Source organism: Phocoena sinus, chromosome 2, assembly GCF_008692025.1.
Source record: "Phocoena sinus isolate mPhoSin1 chromosome 2, mPhoSin1.pri, whole genome shotgun sequence".
In the NCBI taxonomy this organism is placed as follows: Eukaryota; Metazoa; Chordata; class Mammalia; order Artiodactyla; family Phocoenidae; genus Phocoena; species Phocoena sinus.
This window is the reverse complement of record NC_045764.1, coordinates 143,394,194-143,413,980: the sequence shown is the minus strand read 5'-3', so window position 1 is coordinate 143,413,980 and position 19,787 is coordinate 143,394,194. Positions and strand designations below refer to the sequence as shown.

Here is a 19,787-nt window from a genome sequence, read left to right as displayed (position 1 = left end):
TTTCTTAAAGACTTTCACCTAACATTTAGCGTGTAGATTTTACTACTAACCAACCTACCATTCTTTCTATGGATGTTTTTGTAGGTGTGGAGATGGAAGGAGAGGTGGGAACTTATGGAAAATAGCCTTTTGACCACGTTAATAACAGAGTGTAGTAATAATCTAACTCTTGGAGATTTCATTGTCTCTGTTAAGTTTACATTCATTGGAATATAACTTTAATCATTTAAAAGGTCAGGACCTATTTTACACTTGTTTTAAAGAAGTTCTCATTGTTGTCTCTGAGAATTTACTAGGTAGGATGCTTATACTTTGTCATGTGGATTTCTATTTGCTAAGAATAAGCCAAGACCAATGAATCCACTTCACTGAGGAGTGGAGAGTAGAATAGAGCAAAGTCCCCAAAACAAAAACTATTTGCCATATGTTACCTGATGGCCTAGAAAGCACATTACTTAAGCCACTCAACTGACTCGTCAGGAGGAAATAATTCTCACATTTATAAAAATTTGCCAAAATGAAGAGAAAGACGTTTCCATTCTTCTCCTTTACCCACCTCAACTCTTATTAAAAGTTACATTTTTAAAGTTAATTCCACTTATTTGGGAAAACTGAGAAGGTTTGTGATTTTTTGATATGTCTGTAGCTGGCTAAGTAGTATAGAGCCTACATATTATAACCCAATGAGGCTGCACTGCATGCAAATGACAAAAAATGGAAATAGGATTAAAGAGAAATTAGCATCATTTTTCAGTAGGGTAGTAAAATTGTGACTTAAAACATAGGCCCTATAACTTTAGTAAACTTAACTATTTAAGTTTAATTTAGCATTTCAAAAAATGAGTCATAAACATTTTCCTAACTTAGGCTTCCTTGGTAAATGCACTAAACTGTTTCTTCACGGGAACATGTAGAGACACTGGCACGAAGTTCCCTCGAAAACCATAACATTTGTGATTGAAGAAGTGTTGGCTGCGGTCCTTCCATACCTTCAATGGTAAATCTGACACATTCTCACATCTAGACAGTACTAATGCTAATCGTAGAATTTAAGAGATTTTGGGCTTTTGTTTCCCACCTAAAGGACCTTGGGGAGGTATGCCTTCCCTCCACTGACACTGACGGCTGTTTCTCATGGATATTGAGGCTTCTGCTTTGACTGGAGAGAACCAAATATCTTGCCTCTGATGGGGAATATCTTAAGGTTTTGCTAAATAGGGCTTTTCAGTTTTTTCTTACTTCCCAGTAAAAATAATCTTGTCTCTTGCAAGATTTTCAATATCTCATGACTTAGATAATTTTTTAATTTCCAGATCAAACTTGTTAAACACATGTAAATGTTTGTAGTTACTGATTAACACTACATTTGAGTGAGCCACTGCATTTCTTATGGCTGCGATGACTCTTAAGTTTCCCTCTGGGTGTGGTGAGGCTGCGCTGCTTTTACTAATGAACAATAATGAGAGAGTAGCTAACTGCTGGCTTTGCCATGCCTCCAAACACATTCCTGCATTTTAATGACTTTTATTGACCAAAAACAAAGCAAAAGCAAAAAGCCAGAAAAAGAAAAAAAGAAGAAAAAGAAACAAAACAACACCTAGGGTGTGGCAGAAAAGTTTCTTAGAGTCCATGAAAAGCACCTAATTCTGGGTCAGAAGAAAATCTCGGAGAAAAGGTGGGGAGAGGTTTATAATGCTTATTAAAATAATGTGGAGAGAAGACATGTTTCAGGTGGATGATTTCAAATCGTACTTTTAGGAGATGGTTTCTTTGGGTCTCCATGGAAGACTTCTGTGAGCCTCTTCTCATAAAGAAAAGACCAAATTGGCTGAGATGAACAGCTTATATTTTGTTATGTGGATTACGATTTGCTAAGAAGAAGCTAAGACCAATGAATCCATTTCACTGAGGAGTGGAGAGTGGAATAGAGCAAAGCTCCAAATGGGAGAGATCAATACTTGATTTACTAAAGCAAGCCCTAAAAAAAAAAAGTCAATAACTGGTTATATTTTTTATACCTATTTCTCTGCTTGGTTGATATTTATTAATATATGTAATAGCATTATCTAAATATTTTAAAATATAAAAAAACAAACAAAAAAAACCAAAACAGAAACAGAGTCGTAGATACAGAGAAAAAACAGGTGGTTGCTAGAGGGGAGGGGATGGGGGAGATGACTGTAATAGGTGAGGGCAATTAAGAGGTACAAACATAAAATAAATGAGTCAAAGGGATAAAATGTACAGTGTGGGAATACAGTCAATAATAATATATTTTTGTATGGTAACAGATGGTAACTAATCTTATTATGGTGGTCATCTTGTAATGTATAGAAATATTGGGTCACTATGTTGTATACCAGGAACTAACATAGTGTTGTAGGTCAATTACACTTAACAAACAAACAAACAAACCCATAGAAAAAGAGATTGGACTTTTGATTACCAGAGGCAGGTGGTGAGGCGAGGGGGAATTGGATGAAGGTGGTAGAAAGGTACCAACTTCCAGTTACAAGATAAATAAATACTAGGGATGTAATATACAACATGATTAATATAACTAACACTGCTGTGTATTATACATGGAAGTTGTTAAGAGAGTAAATCCTAAGACTTCTCATCACAAGGAAAAAATGTTTTTTTCTTTTCTTTTATATCTATACGAGATGATGGATGTTCACTAAATTCATTGTGGTAATCATTTCATAATGTGGTCAGATGATTTTTAAAAGATTTTTATTGGAGTATAGTTGATTTACAAGGTTGTGTTAGTTTCAGGTGTACAGTAAAGTGAATCAGTTATACATATACATATATCCACTGTTTTTTAGATTCTTTTCCCATATAGGTCATTAGAGAGTATTGAGTAGAGTTCCCTGTGCTATATAGTAGGTCCGTATTAGTTATCTACTTTATATATAGTAGTGTGTATATGTCAATCCCAATCTCCCAATTTATTCCTCCCCCATGTTTCCCACCTTGTAACCATAAGTTTGTTTTCTGTATCTGTGACTCTATTTCTGTTTTGTAAATAAGTTCACGTGTACCATTCTTTTAGATTCCATATATAAGTGATATCATATATGATATTTTTCTTTCTCTGTCTGACTTATTTCACTCAGTATGACAATCTCTAGGTCCATCCATGTTGCTGCAAATGGCATTATTTTGTTCTTTTTATGGCTGAGTAATATTCCATTGTATATATGTACCACATCTTCTTTATCCACTCCTCTGTCGAAGGACATTTAGGTTGCTTCCATGTCTTGGTTATTGTAAATAGTGCTGCAATGAACATTGTGGTGCATGTATCTTTTCAAATTATGATTTTCTCTGGATATATGCCCAGTGCAGAAGACCTAAATAGACATTTCTCCAAAGAAGACATACTGATGGCCAAGATGCACATGAAAAGATGCTCAACATCACTAAATATTAGAGAAATGCAAATCAAAACTACAATGAGGTATCACCTCACACTGGTCAGAATGGCCATCATCAAAAAACCTATAAACAATAAATGCTGGAGAGGGTGTGGAGAAAAGGGAACCCTCCTACACTGTTGATGGGAATGTAAATTGGTACAATCCTATGGAGAACAGTATGGAGGGTCCTTAGAAAACTAAATATAGAACTACTATAAGTCAAATGATTATACTGTACACCTTAAACTTATATAGTGCTGGATGTCAATTATATCTCAATAAAAGTGGAAAAAATTGTATCTGCCTTAAGTTACTGTAATCCTGATTCTGGGATAAACTTTTTTTTTGCTTTATCACATAGTCTACTATAGAAGTCAAAACAAAGACAGATCCTTTACCCAAGATTAGATTTTATGGACTTAGCGTATTCAGAATGCAAATGCAGTTTTATTTTAACATATTTAATATAAACACACAGATGGACAACAGCTGCTAATTAGTTTCCTGTTTCATCTGTTACACCAACTGTGAGCTGTATCATTTTAGGATGAGTGAAGATGACAGCAAGAGACTGAGAAAAAAATTCTAGGATTTGGAGACTAAAACAATAATGGCAGTTGATCATACCAAGATAACAAAAAAAAAGTTAAGGATAAACTAATCATATACTAATTTCTTCAGAGGTCAAGGATAAATTCCTGGACTATAAATATTTTCTGGGTGTCTACTTCATGTATAGGATCAAACTATATACTACATATAGTCATCATTTAGTCCTCCTTCAGTCTCACTGGGTTTTCAGGTACTATGGAGTCATATAAAACAGAACAAAGTATGGTCACTGCCTTTAAATGTACAAACCAGTGCAGAAAACATGTGACAAAATTTAGAAAACTGAATAAAGTGAGCAAATAAATTAACACTGATTGAACTTAAAATACATTAATTAAAGTGAAAATACATATAAAAAGAAATGTTATAAATGTTGAGTGGAACAGAATGATCAGAATTGGTTTGGGATAATTAGGAAAGGCTTTCTGGACATATTACTCTTTATGGGAGTCAGGTCATATGAGAAAAACATTTCAAAAATTACAGTAATACCTAGAGGTAATTCTTGGAAGAAACAGTAACATCAACTGTAATAGCAGCTCTTAAGGATTAAAAAAGGCAAATGTAGTAGCCCCTAAAAAGTCTGTCATTAAGAATGGGAAGAATCTCTTGTCAATAAACACATGTTTTTATGGTAAAAAAAATATTTTTGGTTAACCAATAGAAAATGAGAGACCTCTGTTGATAAATGATCAGAAAATAAATCTATTATGTTGACTTAAAAATTAAAACTTTATTCCATAAGGGAAGCTGACAGTTTATAAAGAGGATAAGAACCATTTAAATTCAGATCTAAATTGTGATAATATGAAATTTCTAGTTTTATAAATTAAGCACTAGGAAGCTAGGATATGTTTGGTTCACAAATTGGAGGATGTAAGGCACTGGGCTCTGTTAAGTCTATCTTGATAATTCCTGCTAAAAGTGTCAGTTTTATAAGAATCCAATTTGCTATCTCCGTGCCTGTTCCCCTTCTGTTTTACGCTTCGCTGCAAAGAGGCAGCTTTACAAATTGGCAGCAGCAGGAGCAGGCAATTTAAGTCCAAAACATCAATTTATGACAGAACCAAGCAAGCCCAGCGTGATTTGAGTGGGGCAGGCTTCCTTGATGGCAATTTTCCAGAAAGGGGAATTCTTTTCTTAATTAAGGGAATTTCCCAGCCTTTCAGGCCTTGAAAGCCTAGAAAGTCCAAGTCAGCAGTTTGTTAGCTACCTTACACCAAGCTGTTTCAAAACTTATGTAGAAATATAAACAGCTCAATAGTTAAAACTCAGTTTTAGGAATGATATAAATTTAATCAATGTTGAACTTTATTTAAAAAGATTTCTTTGAGTGGATTTTGTGTATTTGAATCATAATTACTGCTTGGAATATTTAAGAAGTTAATGTGTAATGTTTGGATGTTAATATCTATTGAATGATTAAATCCCTCAAATCTACCCAGTTTTTACTCTGTTACTCTACTTCTTTTGGCCTGATAGAAATGCATGACATGTTTTATTATAGTAGTTTTTTTTTTTCTTTTAATACCTGCTGTGACCATCTAGTACTTTTTGGAGCATGAAGAGATGTACCCACTGAGAACTGAGTCCCTCACTCTGTTCCCTTTGCTACTGCACATGACAACACCTCTCAGAGATGTAGTTTTAAGCATTGAACTTGATATGTTAATTGGTTTATATTCATGAGCTGGACAGATTCTTTAAAATCATCACCATCCTGCTCCTCACAATATAATGAGTCATTTTGTACTTAAATTTCCAGGTGCCAGAATGCATATATGTTACTCTGGAAAAACATTTTACCTTTTGTGAAAGATGGCTTGGGAGAATTAACTGTGTGTGAAGCGAATGAGAGTGACAATAAAAATTATTTTTTGGGAAAAAAAAAGATGTTAATGTGTAAGATCATGTAAGCCAGTGGAAGCAGCTCCCCAACTTTTAAAGTTAGAAGCTTCCTAAATTCATTTGGAATTCTGTTCCCCTGTCCTGCCCCACATTCTTCAGAAATATAAAATGAATCATCCTAGGTGCAAAGCTTTATATCATGCATTTTTTTCTGAGGTACCTCAGTTACCAATATAATTTTGTTGTCAGTGCCGTATTTTCTGGTCTGCTCCTATGGCTAAGGTTTTTGTACTCACTTTGAAGGGACCCTGTAAGATTTTTCTGGACAGTTGCACAGTTGGAAGTTTCTAGGTTCCATGGAAAAGGAGGATGGTATAGGAAAAGATAGCAGAGTTCTCTAATCTAGAAGAGGTACTCCTACTAAGTGCTATAGACATAGGGTTACCAAGACATACCTTGTCCTGGATTTCATGGAGCTTACATGCTGGGAAAGAAAACAACACTGGCTCAATATGAACAAATCCTTTTCCCACCCTGTTTAGGCCACATCAGGACACTGAGGGAAAAGAGAAAAAATGTAAAAACAGAGAAGCACATATGTGCTAAATGACCAATATCTTAACCAAGTCTGGCCACAATTGTCATGTCACATATAATACTCTCTACTTATGTATGTATGCAAACATCCTCATTTGTCTTAGACTTCCTCCACAGTAGGGAAACAGTATTTCATGCTGCCTAGGAGAACAAAAGGAAGCTAACAGGTTATTGAACCAGCCATGGGGAAAAGAAAACTAGGATATCTACTGTTCCATATTCAAAGTAGAAATAGGATGTAGCTTAGAAGTATTACAGTTTACCCCTGTAAACACAAACTAATTTGTGCCAGTTTGAAATCACTAGGTTTGACTAGTTTCATATTCAGATCATATTCAGTGTCCCCCTCTTTCCTTTCCTGTTACTTCCTGGCATTTATTGAGTAGCTACTATGTGCTGGCAACGTTCTAAATTCTAAGGATAAAGCCATGAACAACTTGTTTCACATGCCTACCAGCAAGCAGTTGAGGATAGCAGTTGTTTTATTTATCATTTTACCCCTGGTATCAATATAGCTTTGCATACGGCAGACACTCAACAAATGGTCGTAAAGCTAATAAAATAAAAAATTTAAAAACACTCTCAAATAATTGTGGGTGTATGCCAAGATTTAGTTATAAAGGTCTTCATCAATTACTCACAATTGAGAAAGATTAGGAACAATCTAATGTCTGACAACAAGCGATTGTATAAATCAGTCAAATTATACTTTTTACTAGAGAATAATATGTAGGCATTAAAATGACATAGCGGAGTACTATGTAATGATATGGACAGATGTTTATGGTATACTGAGTATAAAAATGGAGGGAAGGAAAATGGAAGGCAAAAATAAGTATAATTTCTTTGTTTTTTAATACACATTCACATACACATAAACTGTATACATGCATAGAATTAAAGAATAGAAGAAGAGTAATGTTGGGGAACAGCATTATGTGTTAATTTCCTTTGCTTTAAAAAAATCTATATTTTGTAAATTTTCTTCAATGAATGTTTATTTGTTCTAAGATTAAAAAGTCACATTAGGGACTTCCCTCACAGTCCAGTGGTTAAGACTCCATGCTTCCACTCTCGGGGGTGCGGGTTTGATCCCTGGTCAGGGAGCTAAGATCCTGCATGCCATGAGGCTAGGTCAAAAAAAAAAAAAAAAAAAGTTACATTAAAAATGTATAGCTGGGTGGGGGGCGTTCCCAAGATGGTACAGTAGAAGGATCCAGGACTCACCTCCTCTCAAAGGCACAAAAATTTTAGAATTATTTACAGAACAACTATCAATGAAAAAGACCAGAACCTACCAGAAAAGATAATATAACTAAAGACATAAAGAAGGAAGCACAACAAGATGGGTAGGAGGGGTGAAGTCATAGTATAGTCAAGACCCAAACCCCCAGGTGGGTGACATACAAATGGGAGAATAATTAAAATTGCAGAGGTGCTCCCTAAGAAGCAAGGGGTCTGAGCCCCACATCAAGTTCCCTAGCCTGGGGGTCCTGTACCAGGAAGACGAGCCCCCAAAACATTTGGCTCTGTTGGTCAGCAGGGCTTGCTTTCAGGAGTCCCAGAGGATTGTGGGAAATAGAGACTAAACTCTTAAAGGGCACACAAAATCTCACACGCTCTGGGACCCAGGGAAGAAGCAGTAATTTGAAAGGAGCCTGGGTCAGACCTACCTGCTGATCTTGGAGAGTCTCCTGGAGAGGCAGGAGACAACTGGAGATCACCTGGGGAAACAGACATTGGCGACAGCCATTTTTGAGAGCTTGTTCTGCTACGTGGACACTGGTGCTGGCAAATGCCATTTTGGAATCCTCCCTCTAGCTTATTAGTCTCAATACCCAGCCCCACCTCTGCCCATCAAGCTTGTAGGCACTGGTACTGCGATGCCTCAGGTCAAGCAACTAATTGAGCCAGGACACAGCTCCACTCACCAGCATACAGACTGCCTTAAGATCCCCTGAGCCCACAGCCACCCCTGGACACGGCCCTGCCCAACTGAGGGCACAGGACCTGTCCCCACACACCACTGCATAGGCACTAGACCTGAGACCCCCAAGACTGCAGTCAGAGATACTGGGACCCAGTTCCACCTAGTAGTGGGCAGGCACCAGCCTCAGAATCCCCTGGGTCCTGATCCCACCTACCAGTGTGCCTGTTTTAGCCTTGGGAGCAGTCTCACGCAATAGCAGGCACCTTGGACGAGAATGCTAGGCCTGGGACAACTGCAGCTCCACAGCCCACTGTGGCAGGACCCAGACCACCCACCAGCAGGCCACTACCTGCCCTGGGACTGACTGGGCCCCTACACTGCCCAACAGCAAGCCAACACAAGCTTTGGGACACCCTGGACTCCATAGCCAGCTGTGTCAGGAATGCCCCAATGACCAGTGGTCTGACACCAGCTCTGGGACCACCGGGCCCTGCAGCCAAACCCTGCCAATGGGCCAGCACTAGCTCCAAGACTTGACTTCACCCACTGGTAGGTGGGTACCAGCCCCAGGATGTCCTGGACTCCGACTTCACCCACCAGTGAGCCAGCAATAGCGCTGGACACCCTGGGATTCTGCAGCTAGCTGTCTTGTGACCCAGCCCCACCAACCAGTAGCTGGCAGCTCTGTACAAGGCAGCGCCTGGTAACCAACAAAACTGGGGGCCAGTCACACCTACCAGATTGCCCAGAGTAGTCAGCCTGCTGAAACAGAAGGACCTACATAGCCCACACAGGGGACACCCCTATAGCACATAGCTCTGGTGACCAGAGGAGGGTGCACTGCTGGGATACATAGGAAGTCTTCTACAAAAGGCTACTTCTCCAAGATCAGAAAATGTAACCAACCTACCAGAAACACAGAAATAAAAAACAGCAAGTTAGGCAAAATGAGGTGATAGAGGAATATGTTCCAAATGAAGGAACAAGATAAAACCCCAGAAGGAGAACTCAGTGACATGGAGATAGGCAATGCACCCCAGAAAGCATTCAAGGTAATGATCGTAAAGATAATCAAAGAACTAGGGAGAAGAATGGATGAACAGAGTGAGAAGTTAGAATTTTTTGACAATGACTTAGAAAATATAAAGAAGAACCAGAGATGAAGAACATGATAACTGAAATGAAAAATACACTAGAAGGAATCAACAGTAGACTAGGTGATACAGAGGAACAGATCAGTGAGCTGGAAGACAGACTAGTGGAAGTCACTAAAGCTGAAGAAAAAAAAGAAAAAAGAATTTAAAAAATGAGGACAATTTAAGAGACCTCTGGGATAACATCAAATGTATTAACATTTTCATTATAGGGGTCCCAGAGGAGAAGAGGAGAGAGAAAGTGGCAAAGAACATATTTGAAGACGTAACAGCTGAAAATTTCCCTAACCTGGGCAAGGACACAGACAGCCAGGCCCAGGAAGCATGGAGAGTCCCAAACAGGATCAACCCAAAGAGGACCACACCAAGACACACTAGTAATTAAAATAGCAAAATTAAAGATAAAGAGAGAATATTAAAAGCAGCAAGGGAAAAGCAATGAATAACATACACAGGAACTCCCCTAAGGCTATCAGCTGACTTTTCAGCAGAAACTCTGCAGGCCAGAGGGAGTGGCACAATATATTTAAAATGATGAAAGGGGAAAACCTACAACAAAGAATACTCTACCTGGCAGGACTCTCATTCAAATTTGATGAAGAGATCAAAAGTTTCACAGACAAGGAAAACATAAAGAGTTCAGCACCACCAAAGCAGCTTCACAATGAATGTTAAAGGGAATTCTCTAAGTGAAAAAGAAAAGGCCACAATTAGAAACATGAAAATTATGAAAGGAAAAAGATCATCATAAAGGCAAATATACAGTAAAAGTCAACCACATACAAAGCAAGTAAGGAGGTTAAAAGACGAAAGTAGCAAAATCATTTATATCCATGATAAGCAGTTAAGGGATTCACAAAACAAACAGACATAAAATATGATGTTAAAAATAGTAATTTTGAGGGAAGGAGAGTAAAAATGCAGGGTTGTTAAAATGTTTTTGAACTTAAGAGATCAGTAACTTAAAATAATCAGGTATACATATATATATGTAAATTGCTATATATATAAACCTCATGGTAACCACAAACCAAAAATCTATAATAGATACACACAGAGAAAAAGGAAAGGAATCCAAACATAACAATAAAGATAGCCATCACACCACAAGGGAAGAGAACAAAAGAAGAATGGAACAAAAAAGAACTACAAAAACAACCCCCAAGCAAGTAACAAAATGGCAATAAATACATACCTATCCGTAATGACTTTAAGTGTAAATGGACCAAATGCTCCAATCAAAAGACACGGAGTGGCTTAACGAATACAAAAACAAGACTTATATATACGCTGCCTACAAGAGACTTGTTTCAGATCTAAAGACACACACAGACTGAACATGAGGGGATGAAAAAAAGGTACTCCATGCAAATGGAAATCAAAAGAAAAGCTGGGGTAGCAATACTTATACCAGACAAAATAGATGTTGAAACGAAGATCGTACAAGAGAAAAAGAAGGATGTTACATAATGATCAAGGGATCAATACAGGAAGATATAGCAATTGTAAATATATATGCACCCAACATAGGAGCACCAAAATACATACAGTAAATGTTAACAAACATAAAGGAAGAAACTTACAGTAACACAGTAATAGTAGGGGACATAAACAAACCACTCACATTAATGGAAATATCATCCAGATAGAAAATCAATAAGAAAACACTGGACTTAAGTGATATATTAGATCAAATGGAGTTAATGGATATATATAGAACATTCCATCCAAAAGGAGGAGAATACAAATTCTTTTCAAGTGCACATGGGACATTCTCCAGGACAGATGACATATTAGGCCGCAAAACAAGCCTCAGTAAACTTAAGAAAATTGAAATAATATCAAACATCTTTTCTGACCATAATGCTATGAGACTAGAAATCAAATGCAAGAAAAAATAAAACTGCAAAAAACACAAACACATGGAGGCTAAACAATATGCTATTAAACAACCAATGGATTACTGAAAAAATGAAAGAAATAAAAATACCCGGAGACAAATGAAAATGAAAACACAATGATCCAAAATCTATGAGACTCAGTAAAAGCAATTCTAAGAGGGAAGTTTATAGCAATGCAAGCTTACCACAGGAAACAAGAAAAATCTAAGATAGACAACCTAATCTTACACCTGAAAGAAGTAGAAAAAGAACAAACAAAAACCTAAGTTAGTTGAAGGAAAGAAATCATAAACATCAGAGCAGAAATAAAAGATATAGAGACTGAAAAAACAATAGGAAAGATCAATGAAACTAAGAGCTGGTTCTTTGAAAAGATAAGCAAATTGGGTAAAACTTTAGCCAACTCATCAGGAAAAAAGAGAGAGGACTCAAATCAATAAAATCAGAAATGAAAAAGGCAAAGTTATGACTGATACCACAGAAATACAAAGGATCATAACAGATTATAAAAACTACTATGTACCAATAAAATAGACAGCCTGCAAGAAATGGACAAATTCCTAGAAATGTACAATCTCCCAAGACTGAACCAGGAAGAATTAGAAAACATGAACAGACCAATTGCCAGTAATGAAACTGAATTAGTAACCAAATAACTTCCAACAAACGAAAGTCCAGAACCAGATGGCTTCACAGGTGAATTCTACCAAACATTTAGAGAAAAATTAACATCTATCCTCCTCAAACTATTCCAAAAAATTGCAGAGGAAGGATGCTTCTAAACTCATTCTATGAGGTCAGCATCACCCTGATACCAATACAGACAAATATATCACACACACAAAAAAATTACAGGCCAATATCACTGATGAATGTAGATGCAAAAATCCTGGACAAAATATTAGCAAACCAAATCCAACAATACATTAAAAGGATCACACACCATGATCAAGTGAGATTTATCCCAGGAATGCAAGGCTGGCTTGATATCTGCAAATCAATCAGTGTGATACACCACATTAACAAATTGAAGAATAAAAACTATATGATCATGTCAACAGATGCAGAAAAAGCTTTTGACAAAATTCAACATTTATGTATAATAAAAACTCTCAATAAAGTGGGTATAGAGGTTACATACCCCAACATAATAAGGCCATATATGATAAGCCCACAGCTAACATTATATTCAATGGTGAAAAGCTGAAAGCATTTCTTCTAAGATCAGGGACAAGACAAAGATGCACACTTTCACCACTTTTCTTCACCATAGTATTGGAAGTTGTAGACACAGCAATCAGACAAGAAAAATAATAAAAGGAATCCGAATTGGAAGGGAAGAAGTAAAACTGTCACTGTTGCAGATGACATAATACTATGCATTAGAAAATCCTAAAGACGCCACCGGAAAACTACGAGAGCTCATCACTGAATTCAGTAAAGGTGCAGGATACAAAATTAATATACAGAAATCTGTTGCATTTCTATACACTACCAACAAAAGATCAGAAAAAGAAATTAAGGAAACAACCCCATTTATAATCACAATAAAAGGAATAAAATACCCAGGAATAAACCCACATAAGGAGGTAAAAGATCTGTACTTAGAAAACTATGACACTGATGAAAGAAATTGAAGACCACACAAACAGATGGAAAGATACACCGTGTTCATGGATTGGAAGAATTAAAACAACCACACAACACAAGGCAATCTACAGACTCCATGTAATCCTTAAAAAATACCAATGGCATTTTTCACAGAACTCGAACAAAAATTTTTAAAATTTGTATGGAAACACAAAAGACCTTGAATAGCCAAAGCAATCTTGAGAAAGAAAAACAGAGCTGAGGGAATCAGACTCCCTGACTTCAGCCTATACTACAAAGCTACAGTAATCAAAACAGTATGGTACTGGCACAAAAACAGAAATATAGATTAATGGACTATAATAGAAAGCCCAGAAATAAACCCATGCCCCTGTGGTAGTCAATTAATCTATGACAAAAAAGGCAAGAATGTACAGTGGAGAAAAGACAGTCTCTTCAATAAGTGGTGCTGGGAAACCTGGACAGCCATATGTAAAAGAATTAAAGTAGAACACTTTCTCATACTATATACAAAAATAAACTAAAAATTGATTAAAGACCTAAATGTCAGACCAGAAACCATAAAACTTATAGAAGAAAACCCAGAACACTCTTTGACATAAATTGTAGCAATAATTTTTTGGAGCTGTCTCCTAAGGCAAAGGAAACAAAAGCAAAAATAAATAAATGGGACCTAATTAAACTCAAAAGTTTTTTGCACAGCAAAGGAAACCATTGGCAAAATGAAAAAAGAACCTACTGAATGAGAAAAAATATTTGCAAATGATATGACCAATAAGGGATCAATATCCAAAATATATAAACAGCTCATACAACTCAATATTAAAAAACCCCCAAACACCCTGATTAAAAGATGGGCATAAGAACTTGATAGACATTTTTCCAATGAAGATATATGATGGCCAAGAGGCAGAAGAAAAGATGCATAACATCGCTAATCATCAGAGAGTGCAAATTGAAACCACAATGAGATATCATTTCGCACTTGTCACAATGGCTATCATCAAAAAGACCACAGGTAACAAATGTTGGCATGGATGTGGAGAAAAGGGAACCTTTGTACATTGTTGGTGGGAATGTAAATTGGTGCAGCCACTGTGGAAAACAGTACAGAGATGCCTCAAAAAAAATAAAAATAGAACTACCATATGACCCAGCATTCCACTCCTGGGTATATATCCAAAGAAAATGAAAACATTAATTTGAAAAGATACATGCACTCCAATGCTCATAACAGCATTCTTTACAATGGCCAAGTTTGGAAGCAACCTAAATGTCCATCAACAGGTGAATGGATAAAGAAGATGTGGTGTATATACACTATGGAATACTACTCAGCCATAAAGAAGAATGGAAGTTTGCCATTTGCAACAATATGGCTGGACCTGGAGGGTATTATGCTTAATAATATAAGTCAGACAGAGAGAGACAAATACTGAATGTTATTGCTTATATGTGGAATCTAAAAAATACAACAAACTAGTGAATATAACAAAACAGACTCACAGATACAGAGAACAAACTAGTGTTTACCAGTGTGGAGAGGGAAAGGAGGAGGGACAAGATAGGGGTAGAGGATTAAGAGGTACAAACTACTATATACAAAATAGACAAGCTACAAGTATGTATTGTATAGCACAGGGAATATAGCCAACATTTTATAATAACTATCTATGGAGTATAATCTATAACAATTTTGAATCACTATGTTGTACACCTAAAACTTGTATAATATTGTAAATCAACTATGCTTCAATAAAAAAAAAATAGTAAATAAACAAGAAAATAAATAAAAAAGAAGAAAAAAAGAAAATGTATACCTAGAATATCTAGAACAATGGCCTAAGAAGTTCATAATAGAACTGGACCAGGAAGAGAAGGTGATCATGTTACACCCATTTTAAAATGTTTCGCCGTCCTACTACTAATTATTGGGTTGGCCAAAAGGTTCGATCGTTCTTTTCTGTATGATGGCTCTAGCAGCACTTAGTTGCCTTTACCTTCATTCTAAACAATTTTGTTTGATTGTATGTGACAGCTGTCATATCAGCGTGCATTTAAAAAAAGACATCAAAATTTGTGAATTTTTGTGTAGCCATTTTTTTTTTTTTTTTTTGCAGTACGCGGGCCTCTCACCGCTGTGGCCTCTCCCGCTGCGGAGCACAGGCTGCGGACGCGCAGGCTCAGCGGCCATGGCTCACGGGCCCAGCCGCTCCGCGGCATGTGGGCTCCTCCCAGACCAGGGCACGAACCCGCGTCCCCTGCATCGGCAGGCGGACTCCCAACCACTGCGCCACCAGGGAAGCCCTGTAGCCATTTTAGTATTGAAGATGGAGGAGAAAAAGCAACATTTTCGGCATATTATGCTTTATTATTTCAAGAAATGTAAAAACGCAACTGAAACGCAAAAAAAGATTTGTGCAGTACTGTGACTGATCCAACATGTCAAAAGTGGTTTGCGAAGGTTCGTGCTGGAGATTTCTCGCTGGATGATGCTCTACGGTTGGGTAGATCAGTTGAAGTTGATAGTGATTAAATCGAGAATGGAGACATGAATTGAGAACAATCAACGTCATACCACGTGGGAGATAGCTGACAAACTCAAAATATCCAAATCAAGCGCTGAATATCATTTGCACCAGCTTAGTTATGTTAATCGCTTTGATGTTTGGGTTCCATATAAATTAAGTGAAGAAAACCTTCTTGACCGTACTTCTGCATGCGATTCTCTACTTAAATGTAATGAAAACGGTCTGTTTTTAAAACAAATTGTGACAGGCGATGAAAAGTGGATACTGTACGACAATGTGGAATGGAAGAGATTGTGGGGCAAGCGAAATGAACCACCACCAACCACACCAGAAGCCGGTCTTCACCCAAAGAAGGTGATGCTTTATATATGGTGGGGCTGGAAGGGAGTCCTCTATTATGAGCTCCTTCTGGAAAACCAAATGATTAATTCCAACAAGTACTGCTCCCAGTTAGACCAACTGGAAGCAGCACTCAACGAAAAGCATCTGGAATTAGTCAACAGAAAATGCATAATCTTCCATCAGTATAACTCAAGATCGCATGCTTCTTTGATGACCAGGATAAAACTGTTAGAGCTTGGCTGGGAAGTTCTGATTCATCTGCCGTATTCACCAGACATTGCACCTTTGGATTTCCATTTATTCAAAAATTCTCTTAATGGAAAAAATTTCAATTCCCTGGAGACTGTAAAAGGCACCTGGAACAGTTCTTTGCTCAAAAGGATACGTTTTGGGAAGATGGAATTATAAAGTTGCCTGAAAAATGGCAAAGGTAGTCGAACAAAAGGGTGAATATGTTGCTTGATAAAGTTCTTGGTGAAAATGAAAAATGTGACTTTTATTTTTACTTAAAAACTGAAGGCACTTTTTTGCCAACCCAGTACAGCTCCTTAAACAGCGCTGAAAGACAGTATACAGTCAGTAGCAAGCTGACTGCTTCAGGAGAGTCTTTTTTCGCACAGGTAGTTCCTAACTCACAGATTATGTTCCCAGAGTCTATATGAGAAATTGGCTGTTTGGAACCTGGAACACATTCCTTTAAAAATAATATTACAGATGGTGGGCAAGACTCCAGGGTAGTTAAAAACAAAAAAACAAATCTTCATTTAGCTCATAATGTTACTAATATGTTGCTGAATTATGCTTTAGTATTAATCTGAATTTTGGAAACAAGGTGGAAGACTGAAGAAAGAATGTTGAAATGGAAAGCATTTGTTTAAGTTATCTTCCCATCTACCTTTCTAGGGTCCTTTCCTGCTGTCAAAGCTACTTCTTGCCATGCCTACAGTATCTTGCTATGCTAAGGTTCTGATGTGGTCCTGTTCAGGATTTGCCCTATGAGTCAAAGAACTCTAAGTTCTAAGTGATTAGTTCCTGTTTATTTAGGACAGCAGATTTACCCTGATGTTGCATGTCTGATTTGAACTATTAAATATTAATATGTGAACAACTCACTCTCAGGTAGAATACTTTTAAACACAAATGCACCTCTAAATATTAGATTATCAAGAAGTATAGCAAAGTGAACAGAACAAACACATTTGGCCAATGTGGAGGATATTTGGGCTTAATAAAACACCTCTCCTAAACAGACTGGGTCTTGAGAGTCAGGGAATAAGGAGATTAACTGTTCCTTTAAAGTTTCTTGCTGTTCATGGCTTTTGCCCTTTCACTTCTCAAAAAGCTTTCTCTCCCTTCCCTTCTCTTAGAAGTACTGACAGAGGAGCTTAGATGGTGAGTAGGGGAAAGTTTAGAATAGGGTAGCCATTTGTGAATCTCAGTCATTTATAACTTGAATTAATGTAGGTCTGAATACCAAATTACCATTATTTACATTGCATGCACGCTCTCTTCTCCTCTTTCCCATTCTCTTCTCTCCACTCCTTCCCACTCCCTGGAAGATACTATGAACTTGTTATAACAAATTACCCAGAGGTAATAAATGCTGCAAAAGTGGCTCTAGTAGTTGTGGGAGGAAAGGTAAAATAAGAAGTTATAAAAGGAAGGGGATTTTCTCTTTATGGAAGGGAGAGGTGTCTATTTTACAGTGAATAAGAAGCTTTATTTAGGGGTCCAGAAAGTAAACTTGAGCTACTGTAATAAATCCTCTTGCCTTTTTCTCCCACTTCTATATCACCTAAAGATCTAGAATTTTGCAACTCAAGTCCTTATAATTCATTCATACACACAGTCAATATTTAATTCAAAATTTAAACTAAATTTTCCTCTCTGGCTTTTGAAATATTGACAGTTACTATTTACTTAGGGGTTTTATCTATTAAAATGGATATAGAATATTTAGTTTATTAACCTTAATATTAATAAATTGTGGGTGCTAAGCCCAGTTAAGAGGGCAGCATGGTACAGCAAAAGGAGAAAGACCCTGGAGTTTGACAGGCCTAGGTTGGACTCCTCATTCTGTCTTTTACTAGTTGTATGACTCTGAACAGCTTATTTAATTTTTTTGAGCTTCAGTATTATTATCTACAAAATGGGGATAAAAGACACTTATCTAGATCGGTTGTTTCATGAGGCCTAAATAAGATAAGTAAGTGAAAGAATGTAGTATAGTACTATATATATAGTAGGTAGTAAGTAAAGATTAGTATCTCTTTCCAGGAAAAGACTGGCATGTTTGGAGTGAGGAGGCTGGAGAAAATGGATGTGGATTGGGTGGGGAGGAAAGACAGGAGTGAAATAGAATTGAAAACTTCTTTGTAGTTCTTACTAATATATCTTACTCATTTCTGTAGTACCAAAGAATGAGACAACATCTGATATAGCATAACCCTTCATAAAAGTTTGTTGGATTATTAGAGTATACTTACCCACATATAATAAAACCCCAATTCTGCCACAAGTATATAATTGGCACCTTAGAAAGATCATATTTGTAGCAGAATAGAGGGTGAGTTAGAGGAGAACAAGGCTTGAGGCAGGGAGACCAGTTAAGAGGATAGCCTCATGTGCCTAGACAAAAAGTAAACAGAGCCCCAAACTAAGCCAGGATGGTAGAAATGAAGAGATAGGAACGTACAGAAGTACTGATGAGGGAAACTGTATGGGATTTAAATACAGGGCTGAGTGAGAGACAGAAACTTTCCATTCAGGTTTCTTATGGCTCGGGTGACTGGGTGGCTGGTGGGCACAGTCACTGAGCTAGAAGAACTCAAAGAAATGGAGTAAGATGGTAGTGGGAGGCGCAGTGAGAAAGGAAAGGAGGGAAAATGAATTAAAAAAAAAATTTTTAATTCTTTTTCGGTACACAGGCCTCTCACTGTTGTGGCCTCTCCCGTTGCAGGGCACAGGCTCCGGACGCGCAGGCTCAGCGGCCATGGCTCACGGGCCCAGCCGCTCCGCGGCATGTGGGATCTTCCTGGACTGGGGCACGAACCCGTGTCCCCTGTATCGGCAGGCAGACTCTCAACCACTGTGCCACCAGGGAAGCCCAATGAATTTAATTTTACATGTTGAATTTGCTCTGCCTATTGAACTTAAAGAAAATATACCTAGTAAGCAGGTGGATCTAGGCATGGAGCTCAAGACAGAGATAAGATCTGGGAGTCAATAGCATACAGAATTAGAAGGAAAAAAGGTCAAGGGTGAGCCATGGTGACACTTCCATTTGGGAATGAGCATAGGAAGAGAAGCTGCCAAAACAAGAAAAGAATAAACTACAAATGAAGAATGAAGAAGTTGAAATGGTGTATTGCTGGAGAGGGATGTAAAATTGTGGTAGAGAGACCTAATAGCTGGGTTGTGCAGGCATTTTATTTGTGTTTACAGACACATACCATTTTGATGAGGCTTTGCAATCCAGATGAAGATGAATCAACACCGACACCCTTCTGTTCTATGTAATAGCCTTCAGAATGCCTTTCGATTTAATCTCTTTTTTTAAAATTCTACTTCCAAATTTGAGCATAAGCTCTGGAACTTTCTAAAACATCTTTATTACTAGGCTGTAATTTATAGTGCATTTACAGTACATGTAATTTTAAGGACAAGATCTATATCTATTTCAGTTTTGAATCAAGAGCCTTTGGTTTAAAATTCATAGTAGAATCATGATTAAGTTTACCGTACTCTGTTACTTCCTGTGATCCATGAACCAGTGGCTTGGTATTCTTGGGAACTTGTTAGAAATGCAAAATCTTGGCCCACTCCAGATTTGCTGA

The 19,787-nt window shown here is 37.4% G+C and overlaps 1 protein-coding gene across 5 annotated transcripts in view; it reads right to left on the bottom strand.

Annotated features, from left to right (window-relative positions):
- GPHN (gephyrin) overlaps nt 1–19,787 on the bottom strand; it is a 636,104-nt gene that overhangs the window by 44,011 nt on the left and 572,306 nt on the right. The gene's annotated exons all lie outside the window — the stretch shown is intronic.